Source organism: Saimiri boliviensis, chromosome 3 (genome assembly GCF_048565385.1).
Source record: "Saimiri boliviensis isolate mSaiBol1 chromosome 3, mSaiBol1.pri, whole genome shotgun sequence".
Taxonomy (NCBI): Eukaryota; Metazoa; Chordata; class Mammalia; order Primates; family Cebidae; genus Saimiri; species Saimiri boliviensis.
The window spans coordinates 159294723-159307245 of record NC_133451.1 but is presented as its reverse complement, the minus strand read 5'-3'; the positions used below and the strand labels follow the sequence as shown (position 1 = coordinate 159307245).

At 41.7% G+C, this 12523-nt stretch overlaps 1 pseudogene; it reads right to left on the bottom strand.

Annotated features, from left to right (window-relative positions):
- Nucleotides 1-2650: 2650 nt before the first annotated feature.
- LOC101034001 (zinc finger SWIM domain-containing protein 5-like) lies at nt 2651-6385 on the bottom strand (annotated as a pseudogene).
- Nucleotides 6386-12523: the final 6138 nt, after the last annotated feature.

Genomic DNA, 12523 nt, shown 5'->3' with positions numbered 1-12523 from the left:
CAGTGGTCCCATAGGTAATAATGTAGCTATCACCTCATGACATCATAACTGTTGCAATCTCACAGTGCAATGCATTACTTATATGTTTGTGGTGATACAGGTATGAACATACAGTTATGCACAGTGCATAATGCTTGATGAAAATAATAAATGATGATGTTAATGTTTTATGTATTTGCTATCCTATACTTTTTATTGTTATTTTAGAGTATATGCTTACTACTTTATTTTTTTGAAGTTAACTGTGAAACAGCCTCAGGCAGGTCCTTCAGGACGTTTCCAGAAGGCATTATTATCATAGGAGATGACAACTCCATGTGTGTTACTGCTCTTGAAGACTTTCCAGTGGGACAAGATGTGGAGGTAGAGGACAGTGATATCGATAATCTTGGCCCTGCATAGGCTTAGACAAATGTGTGTGTTTGTGTCTTGGTTTTATAAATAAAAGATTTAAAAGTAAAGTAAATAAAGAATAGAAAAAAGCCTATAGAATAAGGTTATAAAGAAAAATTCTTTTTTTTTACAGCTAAATAATTTGTGTCTTTTTTTGTTTGTTTGAGACAGGGTCTCACTCTGTCACCCAGGCTGGAGTTCAGTGGCACAATCACACATCACTGCAGCCTTGCCCTCTTGGGCCCCAGCGATCTTCCCACCTCAGGAGGACACCAGTCCTCAAGGTAGACATCAGGCCCCAGGTGGACACTGAACTCAAGGTATACACCAGGCCCTAAGTTGACAACCAGGTCCCAGATGGACATGAAGGCCCTAGGTGGACAGCAGGGCCATGCTGAACACCAAACTCATGTAGACATCTACCATGCCTTAGGTTTATGTAAGCTCCAGGTAGACATTAGACCCAAGGTGGACACCCAGTCCCCAGGTGATCATCAGGACCCAGGTGAAAACTCAAGCCTTAGGTGCACATTGGGCCTTAAGTGGACATCCAAGCCCCAGGCTGATACCCGGGTCCCAGGTGATTACCAGGCCCCAGGTGGGCACCAGGCCTTAGGTGAACAACAGGACCCAGTAGGCCATCAGGACCCAGCTGCATACCAGTCCCCAGGTGGACACAAGGCCCCAAGTGGTACATAAGCCCAAGGCAGACATCAGACCCCAGGTGGACACGCAGGTCCTAGGAGGAAATCAGGCCTGAGGAGGACATCTGGCTTCTGGTGAACATCAGGTGCAGGTGTACAAGCAGGCTCTGGGTGGATATAACTGTGCATAGGTAAGGAGTTGACCTGCAGTGGGCGGTAAGCAGTCAGCAGCTCAGTGGGGTCCTGAGTAGGTCTTATGGAAGGAAGGGGTTGAAGGGATGGAAACTTAAAGAAGTGACATCACTTCCTTGATGACATATCTGAAAAGAACTTAGAGGGCTCTGGTAACCAGGTGCCCCTATCCTAGAGTCAGCCCTGTAGCCAGCTTGCTTGGTGGGAGACACTCAGGAGAGCAAGATGTTCTAGTGCTGCCTCCCCACATCTTGAGGCTCCTGCTTGGCGGGAATGAGACCCTTTTCCAATGGTGCCAACAAAGGCTCATCCTTCACCCCAGACCCTCTGGCCATTTGGCCAAAGGTGTGCCAGGTGCCACAGGGCAGGCCAGGGTAGGTTCTACCAGGCCAGGCCTCACCAGTGATCCCATCAGGGTCACATCTACACATTGTCCTTGTCCTCGTCCAGCTGGGCCTCTGAAGCCTATGAGGCACAGGCACATGATGAGGTGGCTTGCAGTCTGGAAGATTTTCTTGGGGTGGTGCTTTCAGGCTGAGATTCCTTTATACACAATTATAGATGAAACCACATACTGTCTAACACAAAGGTGACCAGAGTAGATGAGTATTATGAGCTCAGCGCCTTCTCAGCCTTTCATCTTCTCCCTGCACGTGTTTCTCAGGCACTCAACGGGCCCCTGAAGAGGCAGGAGCAGGAGCTTCAGTGTCCCCATAGCTTTGTGCGGCAAAAGTCCAGTCCAGTCCTGGCCTCTGCCCCTCACCTGCCACTGGGCTATAAATGCCCTGTCTGTAGGTGGAGGATTCTGCATAGACTAGACTTGGGATTTTTTTCTAACTGGCTGTTTTTCTCTGTGGCAACCCCCCGCCCCCAACTCTTGCACTGCTGACAGCGTACACTCTGCAAGGGAAACCTGAGAAATGGTTGAGTCTTCTCAGAAAATAAGCTTATCTTCCCACCCCCAGCTACCTCAAGTGCCCATCAAACCAGAACCAGAATTATAAATAGTTACAACGTCACAATAATTGGCAACACACATACTATAGTATTTACAGTACCACAGATGCATCTGTTTCTCTGGTTCAGCAATTCCTGAGACATAACAGTGTTCTGTGTTTGCCAAGGGAGGCAGGGCCAATGCCCAGGACATGCAGGATGCAGGGGCATGAGGTGTATGTTGTGGGGTTTCTGGTTGATCTGCAGGGCCCAGCTCCTCCATGGACAGTGGGCTGTATGAGAAGCATGCCAAGGTAGGCATATTGACTGGAGCTGGACTCTCCTCATCCTTAGCCCTGTGGTCCTTTGGCCTCAGCCACAGGTGCTCGGAGTCCTCTCAGGGTGGACAGATGTTTCAGTGTCCTTGGCCTGACCTGATCCTACCTGGGGACCCAGGGTGCTCTGGCAGTGAGCCATCTGCTTTCTCAGGCAAAGCACTCTCTCACCAGCAGCATCAGCTTTTTCTTGTCTTTGTAGATGTGTTTGATGTTGTCGATGAACTGGGCAAATTGCAAGTGGTCATCCTGGGGCAGCAGGAAGGTCTCCCGAGCCTTGCTTAGAAATTCAGTGAACTCTCTGTAGTGGCTAGAGCTCATGTGTATTAGGCGTGAGTGTGTAGTGTTGACATAAATATTGATGGTGGTGTCAGCATCATTGGCAAGTAGTGTAATGGAGCTTTGTTAGTGGACACGAGTGTTTCAGAGCTGCGGTGGCCTGAGGTGCCAGCCAGGCCAGGTACAGTCACTGCTGTGTCACACACAGGATGTCTGGAAGCACTGTGGCACAGTGCACACTCTTCATCACCAGGGGGATGAGAGCTGCCAGCTCATTCTTGCCCAGAGAGTGGCTGAGGGCACAAGCCCAGAGCACATCATTGATACTGCTTGAAGGCCAGATTAAGATGGCTCATAGCCAGTGAGGCCAGCTTGAAGGCATGGAATGGGTATCCACGGAGCCCCACGTAGCAGGCGATGGTGAACAGATGTGAATGGGTCATGCCGCCAGCATCAGCGTCAGTGGCAATCTGGTAGGCTGCTTCAGAGGCAATGTGGTTGTCCTCACAGAGTGTAAGGGCTGACAGGGCACAGCTCTGTGGATGCTTCATAGTACACTACAGGGCCAGTGTGTGATCACAGTTAGCCAGTTCCTCCTGCTGTGGATAATCAAGACTGAGGCACAAAATAGCGGTGTGGGATATGGCTGTGGCAGCTACAATACTAGTAGCCTCAGTAGGGGTGAAGCCTGTGTACTAGCTCTGCAAGATGTCAGGGAGAGCCCGAGCTCAGCCGTGGCCATTTGGGTCCCAATTCGGTTCTGCCCAGATTACCATTTGGGGTTTGAACTTGGCCTGCAGAGATGAGTTCTCTCTCTTCCTCAGCAACCTTGAGATGATCTGAGGCAAACCAGGGAAAGGGGAGCATCCTAGATGGCCAGACCCTGTTTGGGGTCTTTGCTATCCCTTCCTTCCTCCGTCAGAGGGTCGAAGGTTTCTGCAGGTGCTCTTAGCCTCTCACAAGGATGAGGCAATAGAGCCTGTGGTTTTCTTGCCCCGAGGCCAGGGTTGCGGATCTGCTACAGGTTCTAGCTGAAGTGAGGCCTCTCAGGGTAGAGTCTTGTGCTGGGGCTTTGGGCTTAAGAAAGGGTCCTAAGCCTCTAAATTGTCTGGCACAAGCATGGACAGGGATGGGGACCAAACCACCCAGTCCACTACCTCCCAAGTGAGCACTTGAGTATTGGCAGATGAAAATTCACTCTCTTAAACCTGTCTCTGATAAGAGGGTGAAAGTTCTGCTGACATCAGGATAAGGTTCAAAAGCAGTGAGAGCAGGGCTGGGCTGGCTGCGCAGAGGTCATCTTCTCCCACCAGCAGCCCCATCCTTTCTTAGGCCATCATGAATAGGAATTTGAGAGCTCTAAAAATTTATTGGCCTGTCCCAAGAGTAAGGCCTAGAAATTCCTTTCCCAGCAGGTAGACAGAGGTGGGAGACTCACTCGCTTACGTAGCACAGGTCACCAATCACCATACCATCTCCCAGTGTCTCCAGTTAAGGGTCGATAAGGTCATCGGTATCACCTGTAACCCAAGTTCCAGGGCCACGTTGAGCAGGGTGCTGTCAGTGGGAATAGCAATCTTGAATACATTTGGTCCAGTCTGAAGATGAGGGAGGAAGAATGAATGTGCTTTGCCTCTGTATTGCTTCCAGAATCGTTCAGAGTCTCAGTGTCTCCGTTAGCAGCAGTCAGCATGGTGCAGGTCAGGTCACAGTGCTGTGATTCCAAGTGTCCAAGTGTGAACCAGTGACGATAATGGTTGGGCACCACAGACCCCATACGGTGAGGGTGGGATGTGTTGCCTGAAGAAGCTGGGTTTTCTTTCTTTCTTTTTTTTTCTTTTTTTTAAGATGGAGTTCCGCTCTTGTTGTCCAGGCTGAAGTACAATGGTATGATCTTGGCTCACTGCAACCTTTGCCTCCTGAGTTGAAGCGATTCTCCTGCCTCAGCCTCTGTAGGAGCTGGGATTACAGGCACCTGCTACCATCCCTGGCTAATTGTTTTTGTGTTTTTAGTAGAGATGGGGTTTCTTAATGTTGGCCAGGCTGGTCTTGAACTCCTGGCCTCAGGTGATCTACCCTCCTCAGCCTCCCAAAGTGTTGGAATTACAGGCGTGAGCCACCACGCCTGGCCAGAAGCTGAGTTTTCTAAAACAGGTAACCTCATGGCACATAAGGTTAATTTATAGGACAGGGCTGGATCATGAGGCAACAGAGCTGAGAACAAATACTTGGCAAAGGTATGCATGGGAACATTCCTTTAGTGGATGACTTCTCCCAACTGCTGAAAGGGCCCCTTCCAGCAGTAAGATACACTGTAGTGTTTGCATTAGCTTATTGTCAAGCTGCAGCTCTTAGAGTTGGCTTAGGAGCTGCTTCTCATTATGGCACACCTTGTCCTGTGTGTAGAGGCCTTCAGGCATTATGCCCTGTTGACCCAGGCCCATCAGTGCAACTTCCAGGGCTAGGGCAGTAGGACTTACTGCTGGTTTGGGGAGCCTGCAGCCACAGGTACATGTTGGTACACAGGGAGTCTGCTTTCAGTCATATCAGACATCTCCAGGTAGCTGTCATCATTCAGGCAGCAGGCCTCAGTCAAAATGAGAAACAGGCAGCCAATGGGATGGGGATGACCCACCCAGCCCTCCAGGTTTGTGATGGTTGTGGTTCCTCTCTGCAACAATTCTTTCTTCTGATGCTTGTAGATTTCCAGTTGCCGCAACCTCAGACCATTAATAATGGTCACTGTGAGTCTGATGGCCTCTTTTGGATAACTGTGGGAACGTAGGGCATCCACCCAAGCACAGGCTGTAGGCACATGCTCAAGCCACAGTGACTGGCCTTGGGAATTAAAGAGTAGTCTTTTACTTTCCCACTTGCAGGCAGGAGCTATATAAATATCACTGCTAATTATTTGCTGTTGGTGTCTGTCCCGTCAATATAATTCATAACCCTCAATGGCTCTCATGAATATCATTGGTCTTGGTCTGGATAAAGAGTCTGGACTGTGAATGGCACTCTAGGGAAGTGCATTGGTGATGTTGGGCTGCTCATGTCCGTAGTTTCCATCCTCCAGGGGACAGACATCCAGGTCGCTCCACTTCTTCAACTGCTGCAGCCAGCAGGATTTCTCCTCCAGTTTGCAGTGTGGATTTAAAATTATGCACACCCATAAAGCCCCTAGCTCATTCCAGAGTTGCCTGACCTTGTCTGTCAGGCTTGTTCCTTACTGCCTGCAGAGTTTAGATCATAGGTCAGTTATTAGTATCAGTATCCTTGCTCCACTGGAATCTCTCATCCGCAGCATTTCTCAAACCTTGGCAAACATTGAGTTGAGTTGCTTTCTAGAGCCATAGTAACTCCCCGGGGAGAGAAAAGTCTGCACTTGTTCTTTCACCTGGTCTTCACTCAAATGCCAACAGGTCTTGTTGTTAATGCTGGCTCCAGCTGTGGGGTCAGGAGCACCATTCACTTGGTTGATTTCTTAATTGGAGGATAGGAGCTCTTCTGCCAGTTTCTGTGTGGTAGAAAGAACTTCAGTGTGGTGGTGTGCCGTGATTACTCAATAAACTTTTGTAGCTGGTCCCTATTCATCTGGAAAAGGGTCTCAGAGATGAGAAGACACAAATTTTTCTCTTCTTAAAAATTAGGAAATAAACAAAAAGTATATTTTCTTTTAATAAAAAAACTGACTTTAAAATAATTATGCTACTCATGAACTTATATATCCCCTTATAGTCTTTAGATATTTAAATACTTTGACAGCTTTTTATTTTTATCACCATTACACGTGGTTAACTGGTTCACTTGAATGGAAGAAGGGGAAAAAGTTGCTGTCCTGGAGAACATTCTTTACACTTCTGCATAACCCACATTTAACTTCTAAAACATTAATTTCATTTGCAGTGAGGCAAACAAAGTGTTAGAAGGGCAGTCAAACCTCATGTATTAGGGATAAGCTGGTGGCCTTTGAGAGTGCAGAGAATGCACAGTTATGCTGTGCATTGCATATTATTTTTCATTAGTGTCTTTGAAGCAGCCCTAACAATGCAGAGCAGCTGATTCTACCTCCTTTAAACTTTCTCTCTCCTCCCTCCAATTGGCCCATGCTTCAGGTCACGACATTTTTCACTTCCTATTACTGCAAAAATATTTTCACTGGCAATTCCAATGGTGAAGTCCGATTGCAGTGGTTCTCAATTGTACCTCTTAAAACTTGTAACAGTATGGTTGCCATGTGCATAAAACGGAGGAAATAATGGAATTCTGAATAGTTATCCAACAGTTTGTTCTAGATCCATAATTATGTATACTAAAACAAATCCATCTCAATTTAATGTGGGATGATACATAGCTTTACATGTGTAGCTGAGGTCTTTGTGAAAGCATGCAAATACATGGATGACTTTAAGTAACTTGGACAGTTATCCCAGCTGAGCACTACCAATTTGCCAAGATTATTTTAAAATGTTTACCATATACTTATAATTTAAACCTTGAATGTTGAACTCTTACCATTGGTATTTCCTGAAATGACATTTACAACCATTTGATCATGGTGTTTTTCTAGGACATTGTTTCTTACTGCTTTTTACCACTAGATGGAAGAAGCAGGTTAACAAAATCATATTTTTGGTGCTTCATTCAGCTCTACCAAGAAACACCACATAACTGTGTTTAAAATACTGACAACCTCAGCATGCTTTTATTTACCTATTTTTACTGCGTTATTCTTTTCACATGAATACTGGCTCTAAGAACTGTATTTTTATAGAGATTAATTTTCTTTTTATTATTTTTATTACTGGAAATTTAAAAAGTAACCAAGAAAGAAAACATTTGCCAGCTGGAAGAGGAAAGGTAAGAATCATATAAAAATATCCATAACAGGTATGCTACAAAGTCATTCTTAGCACGCATCATTGCCAAAGAAGCACACATTATTGCCCTTGTTGAAGACACTTGACTAGGTGCTGTGAAACACATAAGAAATGACTTGGGTATAGCTCCTATTTATAAGCTTTTTACATTCTGGAAGAGAGCTAAGCAAGAGGTAAGCCAAATGAATGTATACATACTTCTAGAATAAGGTAGAAATGGATAAATATCAGAATCACAGATATAATATTTGGGATATACATGGTGGGTGGGGAGGGAGGTTTGGAATATCACTTTTATCTGAGAACATCAGGGATCACTTCATGAAGAAACTGGATCCTTGAAGTAGGAGGGGAAGAGAAGAGCATTCCCGTGATAGAGGCAGAATGAACAAAGGCACAGAGGCAGGAAACGGACATTTAAAAAATGTTTAAAGATAAAAGGATAGTACATTTTAAAAATAATTTAAAAGCTTGCACAGAGAGAACATTGTAAGTGGTACTTTTTAAGCAGATCATAGATACAGGAAGAATATTCACAACCTAAAGCACCATCTAAGAGAAGTGCCTTAGATGCTGGGAAAGTGAAGTTTCAGCTTGGAAATGTAAGGTTACCCAAGTTGAAATAACCTGGAAATGGAAATTCTAGCTTCCATTTGATGCCAGTGTTTTATCAGATGTAGGCTTACTGTGCACATGGGTCTATCAATTGCTGGGAAAATTCCATAAATGAAATATAAGTTCTGACTTACAAAGGCAGCTTTCTGTGGCATCTATTTGCCTTCACGGATCTCAAGGATGCTTGAAAGACGACAAAGGTGGTAAACATTGTCATTTGACTCCAAGAAACCAACATTTAACCTGTAAGACTGGATGTTGTACCACCTACCTCCTTACCTAGCAGTGTATTCATATGGATGCTCAAAGAATTCTAATCCAGCCACTGAAGGCAATGATCTTGAGCCTGGTATTATGAGTGGCTATAAAATTATCCAGCTTTTAAATCCAACCACAGAATATGATTTTATGACCTTCTGTGGAAATGTAGCTACAGGTTAACTAAAGGTTATGAAGTAATATTTCCTTTTTATAGTTCTGAATTCACTGCCTTATAATTTCAGAGATCACCTTGTTCTATAGTGAGACAAGCTTTACAGTATTATAATTTTGTATAACAGAATGAGGACCTTGTAACTTTTTCTTTTCCGAATTCAGATTTTTATATTATCCCTACGATGTTGTTTATATCTAGTTCATCATTTTAATTGCTGAAATTCCATGTAGGAGACTATATAATTTTTTTGGCTCTAGTGTAAAGATTTTATATAATTTTAAGTCTCATTTTCCTACTTTGTTCTATATCTTGCTTATAAGTAGGGTGTAGTTAAGACTTAAATATTATTTTACATCTTAATGGGTAAAAATGCTGTTCATTAAATCCTACTTAAATTTGACATATGTATGATACTACATAGGATTATTAGATTACCTAAAAATTATATATATACTTTTATATATAGCATTTAAAATTAGATTCACTTTTTATTATACAAAGTAACTTCATATCAAAAGCTCTCTCTATATGCTTATTTTCTGAATTCAAAGTAATAATCCTAGTGATTTTAATATACCTACATCATCCATGTTTGGACCTCATTAGATAAAGTTAATCATTTTATTTTGCTGATCCTTCACATCCTTTATAAAATATAAGCTGACTGTCCTATAAAGAGAAGATGCCAGTTTGATTTTATGATATCTTCTGCCTGTCTACAATCAAAATCTTTAAAAAATTGTAACTCAGTAGTAGTATTCGATATAAAAATGTATAATTTCAAGTGGATTTGTCAGAAAGAAAAATAAATGGCTGCAGAAACCTACATGAATTATTGTTTTTCTTTTAGGGCCCTGTATCTATAGGCAAGGTAGTGAGTAGAGGCAATTATTTGAAAAAAGGTGGGCAAATGTAAAATCCTATAATTGAAGAAATGATACAGCAAAGAGTTTTTAGCCTACTTATCCAAACTGTGTATTTACATTGATTCTATTGACCCAATGTAATCACACAACTCTTGTAATCCTTTTTCCTTATAGATGAAAGGAAACATCTTGAAATAAAGTTCTCTAATTCTGATACAACTCAGCCCTAACTTTAATGTTGCTTGGTTTCCCATTATAATGATTTGAAAATCATTAGTAATTTTCCTGCAGAGAGTTTTAAAAATGAAATCTGTCAAAAAAAGGTTATACAGCTAACAAAACCTATCCATTAAAAGAGTGTTAAAGTGTTCTTTTATTGACTTTTAGAAGCGTATTTCTTCCAGTTAAGAGAAATTTAATTTTGCCTTTCAGGAACCATAGCATTTTTGGTCAAATAAAACCTCTTTCTTACTATAGGTTGTATGACAGTCCTCTGTGGAAATCTAATTAAAAAAAAATCAAAAACAAAAATCAACTAATCAGGTCAAATTCTTTTTTATGTAGAGCTGGCATCAAGTGGAAATTTCATAAATATAACAGAAAGCAGACTAAGCAGTTGAGAATTTGATAAGCATCAAACTATTTTAGAATACACCAGCAGTTGAGCATTAGAGTGCCTAAAAATGTTCTCTCTCTCTCTCTCTCTCTCTCTCTGTGTGTGTGTGTGTGTATATATATATATGTGTATATATGTATATATATATGTGTGTATATGTATATGTATATGTATATGTATATGTGTGTGTATATGTATTTGCATTGAGCTTTACTTTACACATAAAGTTGGTTTTATAAAATAGGAATCTTGCTTAAGAAGTTTCATGCCAGAGAACAATTGAATATGAGAATTTAGAAAATGTGTTATTTGTTCACACATACTCATATTATTGTGTTCAATACATTTTCTGGTTAACATTTGATATTTCTAAACTACCTAACAAGTGAAATTTCATACCACATAGAAAATTATTTTGACATATTGAACTTCTACTGAAGACGACAGTTTTACTGAAATTTGCAAGTTGCCTGAAGAATGCCTTTGACTATGTTGAGATATTAGAAAGAACATAATCTATTTACAAAAAGAGGGAAAAGTCAATATAATACGTTTTAGAAATCATTCTAATTCTATTTCTAAGCAAAGTAGCTCAGAGCTAGGGAGAATTTGAGAATTTAAAGGAGCAAAAGAACAATCATACCATTGACTATATGGAGTTTTAAACTTTTTTGCACATAAATTTCTTCTGCTTTTATGATGGAATACTTTTCTAAATGGCTATTTAGACCTATGCTTTATCATAATTTATTCTTGGCTTTACATGTTGTTTTCTTTTCTTTAGTCAGGGTCACTTTGGTTAATTTTCTTTACGTAACGGGGAATGAATAATTAAAAAGACGTGAATGTATTCTGCACTAGGAAATTCAAGAAGTATTAGGTTGTAGTGAGAGAATAAAGAATTCTACCAAATTGAGTTTAATGTTCTTTAAGATCCTTTTGTCTTATAAACATTGATTGCATAAGAACTGTTTGAAATAAAGTCTATAGCATTGAAAATAAAACCTTACCAATGTAGTTAGGATAAATTGGGATAGAAATAAATAATATATAAATAAATAAAATAAATTTTGAATAAGACTTCAGATTTCTCAGAGTACTTTGGTTTTCCTATACATCTTCCAGAGTAATTTTCCAAACACCGCATGTTCTCACTCATAAGTGGGTGTTGAACAATGTGAACACATGGACAGAGGGAGGGGAGCATCACACACTGGGGTCTGTTGTGGGGTGGGAGGCCAGGGGAGGGATAGCAGGGGGTGGGAAGATTGGGGAGGGATAGCATTAGGAGAAATAACTAAGGTAGGTGATGGGGGAATGGATGCAGCAAAACACCATGGCATGTGTACACCTGTGGAACAATCCTGCGTGATCTGTACATGTACTCCAGAACTTAAAGCATGATAAATTTTTAAAAAACTGCTTACATCCTTCAGTGGTCCACTTAGTTTCAGCATAAACTTGAATGTCAGCCCAGTGATCTGCACCCCTTCTGCCAACACCACTTCTTTCACCACGCCCCATCCACCATGTGCCTTATGCTCCACTTATCACCTATCTCCCTTCAGCTTTCTCATGGTTCTGGGCTTTTGTTCATGCTATTTCTTCCACTTGTAACACACTTGTTTCGTTTCCTGTTCTGTTCCTGCTCATCCCGTGAGGCCTTTGCTGGCACTTCCGCTCTTGGAGTTCCCATCGTCAGAACTAGATGTCCTGTGCTCTGTGTACCCGTACTTCTGTTAAGGCACTTTTCATACTGTCTTCTCAAATGTTGCTCACAGTTTTGTGTTTTTCCACTAGGTTGTGAGTCATCTAAGGGCAAGGGACAGGTCTCTTTTTTTGTAATTGCAACATCTAGAACAAAGAAGTCATGCTTACAGAATAAATGTGTATTAATTGATGAGTACTTGCTAAGCATTTAATGTATACCTAGGTCAGAACAACATTCTAATACATTTTGGAGGGGTACATAGAAGGCAGCAGCTAGCATTGAATGTGGGCAGTAAATGATAACTGCTGTGATGACTTTCAACTTTCAAAAAAATTGAAATTAAAGTAGGCAAAATAAATATCTATAAGATAGTTACAATCAACATATGTATTTTCCTTTCTTGTGCAGCTCAAGTTCCAAGAGGCTTTTCTGACTACTCCAACTCATATTTATCTCCATGTTTTTATGACTTCTCTGTGTATTCCAGTCAGGTTCTTAATGGTTTTTTCAACTGTTCATTAGTTTTGAACTGTTCATTAGTAGACGTGCATTTTCGGGTTTTTCCCCCTAATAAGAAAGATCATAACTTTTTTAAGGGCAGGGATTACATCTTCAGTTCTTTG